Raw genomic sequence first — 11,891 nt, 5'->3', positions numbered from 1 at the left:
CAGAAGCCTTCAGAGCCATGTACATGCTCCTGTACACGCCCGTCTCTGTTGACACTGAGTCCTCCAGGAGGCTGTTCTGGAGGGGGAAACCTGCCTGTTCGCAGTCCCGTCTCTCCCAGGACCTTCATGTTGACCCAGCATTCGAAGCTCTGTGCATCCCTATTTAGGCAGTGGGCTGGGGAGAGAGCTGCTTGGGCTCTGCCAGTGGTGGGAAGGGGAGGTTTTTTCCAAGCCTGTCTATGTTCTACGTGCTGCCTGCCTGGCTTCTCTGGCTAGATCCTCCCTGCGCAAACAGTGAGGTCTTTCACTGGGACCTTCAATTTTCCTGCTAGGCTTCAGTTCTTCATTCTTCCTGCTGGGGCCCCCTAGAACCCTGTGTTATCCAGATTCTCCCTGTCCTGGGGATGAGGATGGGTGCTGAGGGCTGGGGGCAGATTACTGAGGGGCACAGGATTCTCCACGAGGCCAGTTAGCAGACTGGTATTGCAAGTGAAAAGCGTGCACATGTCTGAGACAAAATGAGAAAAGTGAGTATGAGTGAGTCTTTCACAAAGCCAAATATATTCATTTTATAAGGGCTATCTTTTATTGCTACCTATTACCTTTTCTGCTTGTGGGTGTGTGACAGTGTTGGCTCTTTCACGATGTTATGAAGAGGGTAGAAGGCAGTGGTTTTGTTTGTTTGCCTTTTTACCCAACAAAATTTAAACTTGGCAATTCTAGTTTGGAATTTAAGATTTTTCTTTGGAATTCTGTTGCTCTGTGAAATCTGCGAGATCCCAACGTCTGACAGGCACTGTTTGGAGCCACCCCTTCTAAGGTCTCTAAGACCTAGATTCTGCCAATGTAGTGAATTAGGAATGATGTTCACAGTTCCCTAAGAGGGGCTTGACAGTGGCTACAGACATCGTTTTGCCTTCTATCCTCATCATGACACCAACCCAAGAGCAGTGAATTTCAAAAATGCTCCCTGTTCCCAATGCTAATCATTAGGGACGTACTGTGAATACCCTTTGTATGGAGTCAGTTTAAATAGAAAACCCAGCTCAAACTGGATTAGATCAAAAAGTATGTTTAAGCCAGGCACGGTGGCTCATGCCTGTAATCCCAGCACTTTGGGAGGCTGAGGTGGGTGGATTACCTGAGGTCAGGAGTTCGAGACCAGCCTGGTCAACATGGTGAAACTCCATCTCTACAGAAAATATGAAAATTAGCCAGGCATGGTGGCACTTGCCTATAATCCCAGCACTTGGGAGGATGAGGCAGGAGAATCACTGGAACTCAGGAGGCAGAGTTTGCAGTGAGCAGAGATCGCGCCATTGCACTCCAGCCTGGATGACAGAGTGAGACTTCATCTCAAAAAAAAAAAAAAAAAAAATTTTAAAAACTCACCAGCACTGGCTCATTGGCTCATGATAAATACACAGGCACAGCTGGCTAAGGTATGGCTCAATTCTGGGCTCAAAAGATGCTACTAGGATCTATCTATAGACTACTTTCCCTGGATCAGCTCCGTCCTGGGTCCATGGCAACTCCAGGCAGAACAGGCTTCCATCATTATGCAACTTGGTCCAGGAAGAGGGAGTTCACTTATAAAAGTCCTGGGACGGCCGGGCGCGGTGGCTCAAGCCTGTAATCCCAGCACTTTGGGAGGCCAAGACGGGCGGATCACGAGGTCAGGAGATGGAGACCATCCTGGCTAACACGGTGAAACCCCGTCTCTACTAAAAAATACAAAAAACTAGCTGGGCGAGGTGGCAGGTGCCTGTAGTCCCAGCTACTCGGGAGGCTGAGGCAGGAGAATGGTGTAAACCCGGGAGGCGGAGCTTGCAGTGAGCTGAGATCTGGCCACTGCACTCCAGCCCGGTCGACAGAGCGAGACTCCGTCTCAAAAAAAAAAAAAAAAAAAAGTCTTGGGACAAAGCCAGGCACAGTGCCTCATGCTTATAATCCCAGCACTTTGGGGGGCCAAGGCAGAAGAATTGTATGAGGCCAGGAATTTAAGACCAGCCTGGGCAACAAAGCAAGACCCTGTCTGTATTTAAAACAATGCAAAACAAAACAAAAGTCCCAGGACAGGTCTTGATGGCCTGATTAGACTTATTAACGTCATGTGCTACTCCAGGAAAGGTGGCCTGCGTTAATGCCTTAGCCTAGGTAACTTGTCCTACCTGTAGAGCCTCCAGCCTAAAGCACAAGGGCTAAAAGTGAAAAAAGGTGATGTCCCCAAAGCAGGAGACAGTTACCACAGAAAGGTGGGGTAGATGCTGAGGGGCAAGTACTGTTTGTTGTTCCTCCTAATTATCTTTCAAATCAACCCCTTTGTCTCTCCTTACATTGACATTATTTTGCAATTCTTGATTGGGCAATTTAGCAGCCTCCTAAACCAGTCACTCCCTGCCCTCCATCCACCCTCGACATGGCTGACAGGATTTTTCTGATGTGATCATGTTACTTAGGGTGGCTTAAAAAATTGTCTACACAAAGTTCAACCTCCTTCATGTGGTGGGAAAGCCCTTGACAACCAACCCTAACCCTTTCCTTTCAGCCGGATCTACCCAGTCCTCCTTTCCTCTCCCCACCCAACCACAACACCCAAACTCTGGTAACACATATTCCACATACATATTGTTCTTGTCAAGTGCTCATGTCTTTAGCAGCACCTCCTTTTTTGTTGTTTTGTTTTGTTTCGAGACAGGGTCTGGCTCTGTTACCCAGGCTGGAATGCAGTGGCATGATCTTGGCTCACTGCAGCCCTGACCTCCTGGGACTCAAGCAATCTTCACACCTCGACTCTCGAAGTGCTGGGATTACAGGCATGAGCAGCTGTGCCCTTACCTCAGTGCTTCCTTTAAGATCCAATTCTGATGTCATCTTTTCTGTGATCCTCCCCTTCACTCCCAGGTGGCAAAGCTCTTCACCCCTTCTTCACTACTTCCTGGTCACTTTGTTTTTTAATTTTTTTTTTTGAGACAAGAGTCTTGCTCTGTCACCCAGGCTGGAGTGCAATGGCACAATCCCAGCTCACTGCAACCTCCGCCTCCTAGGTTCAAGCGATTTTCCTGCCTCAGCCTCTTGAGTAGCTGGGATTACAGGTGTGCACCATCACACTTGGCTCATTTTTTTTTTTTTTTTTGAGATGGAGTCTTGCTCTGTCGCCCAGGCTGGAGTGCAGTGGCCGGATCTCAGCTCACTGCAAGCTCCGCCTCCCGGGTTTACGCCATTCTCCTGCCTCAGCCTCCCGAGTAGCTGGGACTACAGGCGCCCGCCACCTCGCCCAGCTAGTTTTTTGTATTTTTAGTAGAGACGGGGTTTCACCGTGTTAGCCAGGATGGTCTCAATCTCCTGACCTCGTGATCCGCCCGTCTCAGCCTCCCAAAGTGCTGGGATTACAGGCTTGAGCCACCGCGCCCGGCTCACACTTGGCTAATTTTTATATTTTTAGTAGAGACGTGGTTTCACCATGTTGGTCCAGCTGTTTTTGAACTCCTGATCTTGTGATCCGCCCGTCTTGGACTCCCAAAGTGCTGGGATTACAGACGTGAACCACTGTACCTGGCCTGTTTTTACATTTTTATAAAAAAAATTACTTGTTCTTGATTTCATAAGCCACGAAGAGATACATTATCACAGTAGATATTCAAATATTAAAGATAAAACTGAAGTTCCCCTTGATCGTTATTCCCAATTCCAGTCCCCTCCACAGAGGCAGGTATCCTTCTAGACACATTTCCATGAGTTGATACACATGTACGTATCTGGTGTGTATCTTTTTTCCCCCCACAAATGGTGTCATGCCATGCCCGGCAATTATTTATATACAGAACACTTACGTAGCACTGATTGTGTGCCTTATGCATGTTAGAACTAAAAGCGCATGCAATCCTTGTAACAACCATTTGAGGTAGGCGCTCATATTATACCTATTGCACAGTAGAGGAAACTGAGGCACAGAGAGATAAAATAACTTAGCCGGGTGCAGTGGCTCACTCCTATAATCCCAGCACTTCGGGAGGCGGTGGGCAGATCATGAGGTCAGGAGATCGAGCCCATCCTGGCCAACATGGTGAAACCCTGTCTCTACTAAAAATACAAAAATTAGCTAGGCATGGTGGCGCGTGCCTGTAATCCCAGCTACTCAGGAGGCTGAGGCAGGAGAATCGCTTGAACCAGGGAGTCAGAGGTTGCAGTGAGCCGAGATCACGGAATTGCACTCCAGCCTGGGCGACAGGGCGAGACTCCATCTCAAAACAAACAAATAAACAAAAAACAAACAAACAAACAAAAACCCAAACCTATCCAGAGTCACATCCCTAGTAAGTGATGGAGCCAGGATTTGGACTCCAGAAGTCTGGTATAAGAATCCATGTATCCACCACTATAATCATATTACCTCTCCTCCGCTCCTCAAGCATACTTCTTGAGGAGACAAAATTATTCCTGTTGGCCAGGTGCAGTGGCTCACACCTATAATCCCAGCATTTGGGGGAGGCTAAGGAGAGAGGTTTGCTTGAGCCCAGGAGCTCAAGACCAGTCTGGGCAACGTGGCAAGATCCTGTTTCTAGAAAAAAAATTTTTAAAATTAGCCAGGCATGGTGGTGCATGCCTGTAGTCCCAGCTACTTGGGAGGCTGAGGTGGGATGATTGCTTAAGCCAAGGAGGTCAAGACTACAGTGAGCCTGATGGCACCACTGCACTAAGGCTTGATTGCATTGTTGAGGTGGCAGCCATCCCGTATCATGGGTTCTAGTTTGGTGGTGACTATTACTGCACCTTTCAAAACATAGAGGTGTGGCTGGGCGCGGTGGCTAGCGCCTGTAATCCCAACACTTTGGGAGGCCAAGGCAGGTGGATGATGAGGTCAGGAGATCGAGACCATCCTGGCTAACACGGTGAAAGTGTTATTCTACTAAAAATACAAAAAATTAGCCAGGCATGGTGGCATGCACCTGTAGTCTCAGCTACTTGGGAGGCTGAGGCAGGAGAATGGCTTGGACCCAGGAGGTGGAGATTGCAGTAAGCTGAGATTGTGCCATTGCACTCCAGCCTGAGCGATAGAGTGAGACTCTGTCTCAAAAACAAACAAACAAACAAACAAAAAACACAGAGGCACTTTGCCCAATACCTGCACTTGAACAGCTGTCATTTAGCCAAGTTCATCATGTATAGCGTAACCTGAAGTTGGGATGGAGTTTAGCTGTCTCCTAATTAGGTTTAAAAGGTGCCTTCTTGTCTCTCCACAGGAGGGGAACGGGCTATGGCGTGTAGCTGTGATACATGGGAAAAGAGGGACTATGTTTATAATATTCAGTTTCTCAATCATAATAAAATCTCCATAAATTTTGGTTGGCCGGTTGAATATGCCAGGGCAATCTGGAAGCGGAGGGAAGTGGCAATTCTCCATGTACCCAACAGTTGGTCTGATTATGTAGAGGCTAAAGCCTGTGCCCACTCAATAAATAAGTTACTCTGTGTGATTCCAACTTGTACTCAAAAGCAGAATGCCAATCCATATCCTTACATTACCTAGCCCTTTCTTTTCTTCTGAATGGGAGCCAAAGGTCACTGGTTGGCTCACAGGAATAAGTGGGATCAGTCTCTTGTGTTCTGTCAGCCTATGGGACTTCATGAGAGACAGGTTTAATTCGAGATAAATGGTCCCAGCTGTTTATTCCCAGAAATTTCACTGCAGTTGGGGTACTAAGGAGAACTTGATAGGTCCCTTCCATTTTGGGAAAAGTTGATCTGCTGGGGATCCTTCCTTCCAAGTGTTTGTAGAACCCAGTCTCCCTGCTGGGTTGTAACTAGACTTTCTTCCTTAGTGGGGGAAGGGAGTCTTTGATTTCCATATTCAAGGAGTGCGTTTTGCACTTGTCCTAAGTTGATTACATAATTTTGTAGCTTGAAAGTATCTATGTCTATTAGGAGGTCTCTAGTTAAGAAAGGCCTTCTATACATTATTTCAACATGGCTGAGCTGCAGCTTTCCCTTGGGGGCTGCTGGAACCCGTAACAAGGCTACGGGCAATAAAGATAGCCAGGTTTATGATGTTTTTTGGCATAGTTTAGGCAGAGTCCTTTTTAGACTTTGATTGGCTCTTTCTACTTTCTCTGGAGATTGTGGCCTCCATGCCAAGTGAAGGCAGTACTGAACTCCTAGGGCTGAAGATATGTTTTGGGTAATCGGTGCTGTGAAACACAGGTCATTATCCCTCTGCAAGCTCTTAGGCAGCCCAAATCTAGGAATTATTTCCTTTAATAGGAATTTAGAAACCTCCATTGCCTTTTCGGACCCCATAGGAAAAGCCTTGATCCAACTAGTAAAGGTGTCAACGAATACTAATAAATATTTAAACCTTTTACATGGGGGCATCTGAGTATAATCTATTTGCCAGTCTTCACCAGGGTACATTCTCTTGTGCTGAACAGGTCTTACTGAAGAAGGAGGTAAAGATTGGTTATTTGGGTTATTCCAGGCACATAGTTCACAGGCCTGAGTTATCTGCTTTACTGTTTTAAGTAAGCCTTTTCCAGGGTTATGGGACACCAGGCCTAAGTTGGATGTAAACTGGGGGAACATTTAATGTTTTGCCTGGAACCTTAGTGTCTCATAGTATAGGATTTACTTGGGAGGTTACTTCAATAGGTAAAGTAGATAAGTCCCCTATTGCTTTTCTTCCTTTATCACAGGAAAGGAGAAAGAGCAATCCCTCGTCTGCCTGGTGGTTTCCAAAAGATACCACTGTGGCCGGGCATGGTGGCTCATGCCTGTAATCCCAGCACTTTGGGAAGCTGAGGCCGGCGAATCACCTGAGGTCAAGAGTTCGAGACCAGCTTGGCCAATGTGGTGAAACCCTGTGTCTACTAAAAGTATAAAAATTAGCCAGGCATGGTGGCGCGAGCAGCCTGTAGTCCCCGCTACTTGGGAGGCTGAGGCAGGAGAATCGCTTGAACTTGGAAGGTGGAGGTTGCAGTGAGCTGAGATCATGCCACTGTACTCCAGCCTGGGCGACAGAGTGAGACTCTGTCTCAAGCAAACAAACAAACCAACAAACAAAAACCAAAAGATACCACTGTTTGCAGCTGAGTCAACAAATCCCTTCCCAATAAGGGGTAGGGCATGAAAAGAAAAGTACATGAGAAAACCAAAGTCCCTGAAGAGCAGCTTAAAGGATAGGTAAAATGGTGTCTATGAGCTTGTCCATCTATCCCCATGACCATACAGCTTTGGGGTGACAGAGGCCCATTATAACGGGTCAAAACAGAGTAAGCAGTCCCCATATCCAAAAGGAAGTTAATATTCTTACCTGCCACGTCAAGCGTTACCCAAGGCTCCTCTGGAGATATATGTAGTTGTCCGACAGGGGCTCTGGCAGAAAGTCTCCGGCCCCATCACTCTTGAGCTGGTCTGGCTATTTCAGCCATCATTGTTTCAGGTGCCAATGGCTCCTGTCGAAGCGCTGGGCAGTCCTTCCAATGGCCAGTTTTCTTACAGTGTGCACACTGATTTACACCCAAGGCACAGTGACTCGGACACCAGCTTTGGGATTCCCACCTTTTAGCTTCCCTTGTTCAGGCCAAGAGCCAGGAGGGCAACCCCATGTGGAAGGTGAGCTTAAGGCTACAGCCAAGAACTGCACCTTGTGGGAGGTACTTCCTACTTTTTCTGCTTCCTCTGCTTTGTCCCTGTTACTAAAAACCAAAAAATGCCACATCCAAAAACTGTTCCATAGGAATCTGGGGACCCATAGCTGCTTTTTGTAGTTTGCTACGGATATCAGGGGCAGACTGGGTTATAAAACGTACTCCCAAAAGGGTTTATCCTTCCTTTGAGGCAGGATCAGTGTTAGTATATTTTCTGATTCTCTCAACTAAACGCCCTTGAAACAAAGCTGGATTCTCATCTTTACCCTGAGAAACTTCCTTAACCTTTTCTTATGTATTTTATTTTATTCATTATTTATTTATTTTTAATTTTACTTTAAGTTCTGGGATACATGTGCAGAATGTGCAGGTTTGTTACATAGGTATACATGTGCCATGGTGGTTTGCTGCACCCATCAACCCATCATCCAGGTTTTAAGCCCCACATGCATTAGGTATTTGTCCTCTCCCTCCCCACACCACCCCCGACAGGCCCTGGTGTCCTTTTCATAGTTAACAGGCATTTTTATACATTTCTTCATCCCTTCCAACGAACAAGTGACCATATGATCTCTCCTCCCCAAGTCCTCACTGCTCCTTTGATAGTTCCATTCTGGATTTTTTTTTTTTTTTTTTTTTTTTGAGACAGAATCTTACTCTGTCACTCAGGCTGGAGTGCAATGGCATGATCTCAGCCCACTGCAACCTCCACCTCCTGGGTTCAAGCAATTCTCCTGCCTCAGCCTCCCAAGTAGCTGGGATTACAGGCACCCACCACCACACCTGGCTAATTTTTTTGTAGTTTTAGTAGAGGCAGGGTTTTGCCATGTTGGCCATGCTGGTCTTGAACTCCTGACCTCAGGTGATCCGCCCGCCTCAGCCTCCCCAAGTGCTGGGATTACAGGCGTGAGCCACCGTGCCCAGCCCCATTCTGGATCTTGATCTGGAACTGCTCCACCTCCTGCCTGATATACATTATGGTTCGGGTTTGGAGCCAATACCTCATCTGCATGGGTCCTGGCTGTCCCGCAAATGGATTCTCTTCCACTGTGCAACACAGAGACAATGAAACATGCAGCTCCTGCTGCGTTAGACCATAGGTCAGACAGAGTTAGTTTCTCAAGCTCATCTAGGAATTTTCCTGAATCTTCAGAGAAATGACCAAACTTCTCTTTACATAGAGCCAACTCAGTCATAGAAAAGGAGACATGTCCTCTCACACAGTGCCTTCTTCCCCATTTGCCACCTCTCTAAGGGGACAAAGATTTCCCTTCAGAGGTTGATAAGAGGCTCCACTATGAGTAGTACTCGAGGGGCCAAATTTCTCAGGGAGTGGTGGGTATAGAGTGGGACTAGGCAGGTCAGGAGGGGACCAAGGGTTCTCAACAGAACTTTCAGGTGGACTAGAGGGAGAAAGGACAGACAAAATCTGAACCTTCAAAGCTGATAGAAGGAGGTTCTGCTCCACCCAAAAATGCCTGCTGAACTCGGGGTGGAGCTTGTGTCAAAGGATCATCTAAGATGTCTAGTTCTTTTTCTTCCTTTCCTCTCATCAAACACGCATGTGCCTGCTGCAGGGTTTCATCCGGACTGAGCAGCAAAAATGCTTGAACATATGGTATTTCATCTCATTTTCCCTCCTGCTTACAAAACAAATCGAGTTGAAGTACAGTTTTAAAGGCCATGGTTCCAGTAGGAGGCCATTTCTCTTGTTTTTCCAAATAATACTGAGGCCAAACAGTATTATATAGAAACAACAGTTTTCTCTTCTTAAGCCCATTTACCTTAAACTGGTCCCAATGTTCAAGAATATATCCTAGTGGGGAGTCCTTTGGGATGGATGCCGTGGTTCCCATGAAAGAGGCAGGTGATGTTGAAAGGAAAGTTCCAAACCTGCAAGATTGTATTGCCACTGACTGAGTTCCACTGAAAAGGGTAAGAGAGGTTTTTAAGGCCAGCTGCATTAATGAGGGGATCCCTGCCAAAAATTGAATTCTCTTATTTATACCATCTAAATAGTATAAGTGAGCTGAGCCATGAATCTTAGATAAACCACAACGTGGACTCTGACAAAAGAAATATTGAATAAGGCAAAGGAAAAAGAGAGGATTTCGATGGGAATAACCAGAGCAAGCAGGCTCTGGGCAATAGTGGCAGTGTGGATTGGCCAAGCAAAGCTGGTTTGGCCAAATCCAAGAAAGGAAGGGTTTGTTTAGTGTGCAAAATGAAACAAACAGCAAGGAGAAAAGTCCCCTGATTTCCATCCTAGTGCTTCTAGATCACACCTAGTAGGCATAGCGGCATTAAAACATAACCGCATCTATCTAATCTTACTGCGCACAGCTGTTAAATACCCAATCTCAATCAGCAATTTTAGAGATGGGGCCTTCAATGCTTTCTTGTTTCCAATGTTTCACAATTAAACGAATGGATATTGGGAGGCATGGAGGGGAAGAGCATGTTAAAATCCCTAAGACCAGTTAAATAAAGTCTCCTGAAAATGACAGTGAAACAGAAACAGCACCAATAAATTGATTCATGCTGTGAAGAGCACAAGGCAGATTAATACAAAGAGCATGGCAGTTAACACCCTGTGGTGCCAAACCCATTCTTCACCAAGAGAGACATTACTGAGAGGGACCTCTCACCCCTTACATTTTAGAAGGGACTTTAACCTTCCTAAGTTGGGCCTCTAACCCAAAGCTGGTCAAGCGTCCTTCCCTTTTATTAAGAGGGCCTTCTAACCCATTCTGTCTTAGGAAAGATTCTAAGTCCCCTAAGTTGGGCCTCTAACTCAATCCCATCCTTTACCCAGGTATATGAACTCCACTTACCTAAAGTCAGTCAGTTGGTGTGCACAGATGATTTTCCTTTGGACCAGGTGTCTCTTCAGTATTGTCACTTCCATGGTTTGCCAGAAAGATGTTACAGGAAAGGGGTCCGGATCCAGACCTTTAAGAGAGCGTTCTTGGATCTCATGCAAGAAAGAATTCAGGGTGAGTCCATAGTGCAAACCAAAACAAGTTTATTAAGAAAATAAAGTGGTGGCTGGGCACAGTGGCTCACGCCTGTAATCCTAACACTTTGGGATGTTGAAGGGGGTGGATCACTTGAGGCTGGGAGACCAGACTGGCCAACATGGTGAAACCTCATCTCTACTAAAAATACAAAAATTAGCTGGGTGTGTGTCAGTAAGTCGAGATCGTGCCACTGCACTCCAGCCTGGGCGACACTGTCTCAAAAAAAAAGAGCAAGACAGTACAGATCCTCCATAGACAGAGTAGGGCATTCCCGAAAGTAAGAGGAGGAACATGTCCACCCTAGGGTACACCACTTGTTTACATATAGGATAAAAAAGATCATGGGGAGATATGCTCTGCTACAAGGGTTTGTGATAAAGGATTAGTTTTCTTAATATATTTTGCAAGAATCGATATTACTGTTTTTAAAGCAAAATTAGAAGTGCTTCTGTTCTCAAAACATCAGGATAAGGCCAGGTGCAGTGGCTCATGCTTGTAATCCCAGCACTTTGGGAGGCCAAGGCGGGCAGATCACGAGGTCAGGAGATCAGGACCATCCTGGTTAACGTGCTGAAACTCCGTCTCTACTAAAAATACAAAAATTAGCCGGGCATGGTGGCGGGTGCCTGTAGTCCCAGCTACTTGGGAGGCTGAGGCAGGAGAATGGCGTGAACCTGGGAGGCAGAGCTTGCAGTGAACCAAGATTGCGCCATTGCACTCCAGCCTGGGCGACAGAGCGAAACTCCGTCTCAAAAAAAAAACAAAAAAAATCAGGATATTAGGACACGCCCACATCTGGGTCTGTTTAGTAAACATCTAGAGGCTAGGAGTACCTAACTTTCTGGGAATGCAACCTAGCAAGTCCCAGCCTCATTTTCTTCACCCTCACCAAAGATGGAGTCCCTCAGGTTCGAACACCATGACAGTTTCAGTTACTCGTGGTCAACTGTGGTCTGAAAATAGGTGAGCACAGCACAACTAGATATATTTAGAGAGAGACCACATCCACATAACTTTTATAACAGCATATGGTTTAATTGTTATATTTTACTATTAGTTACTGTTGTTAATCTTTTACTGTGTCTATTTTTATTTATTTATTTATTTATTTATTTATTTATTTATTTATTTATTTATTTTTGAGACAATGTCTCACTCTGTCACCAGGCTGGAGTGTAGTGGCACGATCTTGGCTCACTGCAACCTCTGCCGTCTCGGTTCAAGTGCT

This window comes from Rhinopithecus roxellana, chromosome 14, assembly GCF_007565055.1.
Source record: "Rhinopithecus roxellana isolate Shanxi Qingling chromosome 14, ASM756505v1, whole genome shotgun sequence".
NCBI lineage: Eukaryota > Metazoa > Chordata > Mammalia > Primates > Cercopithecidae > Rhinopithecus > Rhinopithecus roxellana.
This window is presented reverse-complemented; position numbering follows the sequence as displayed.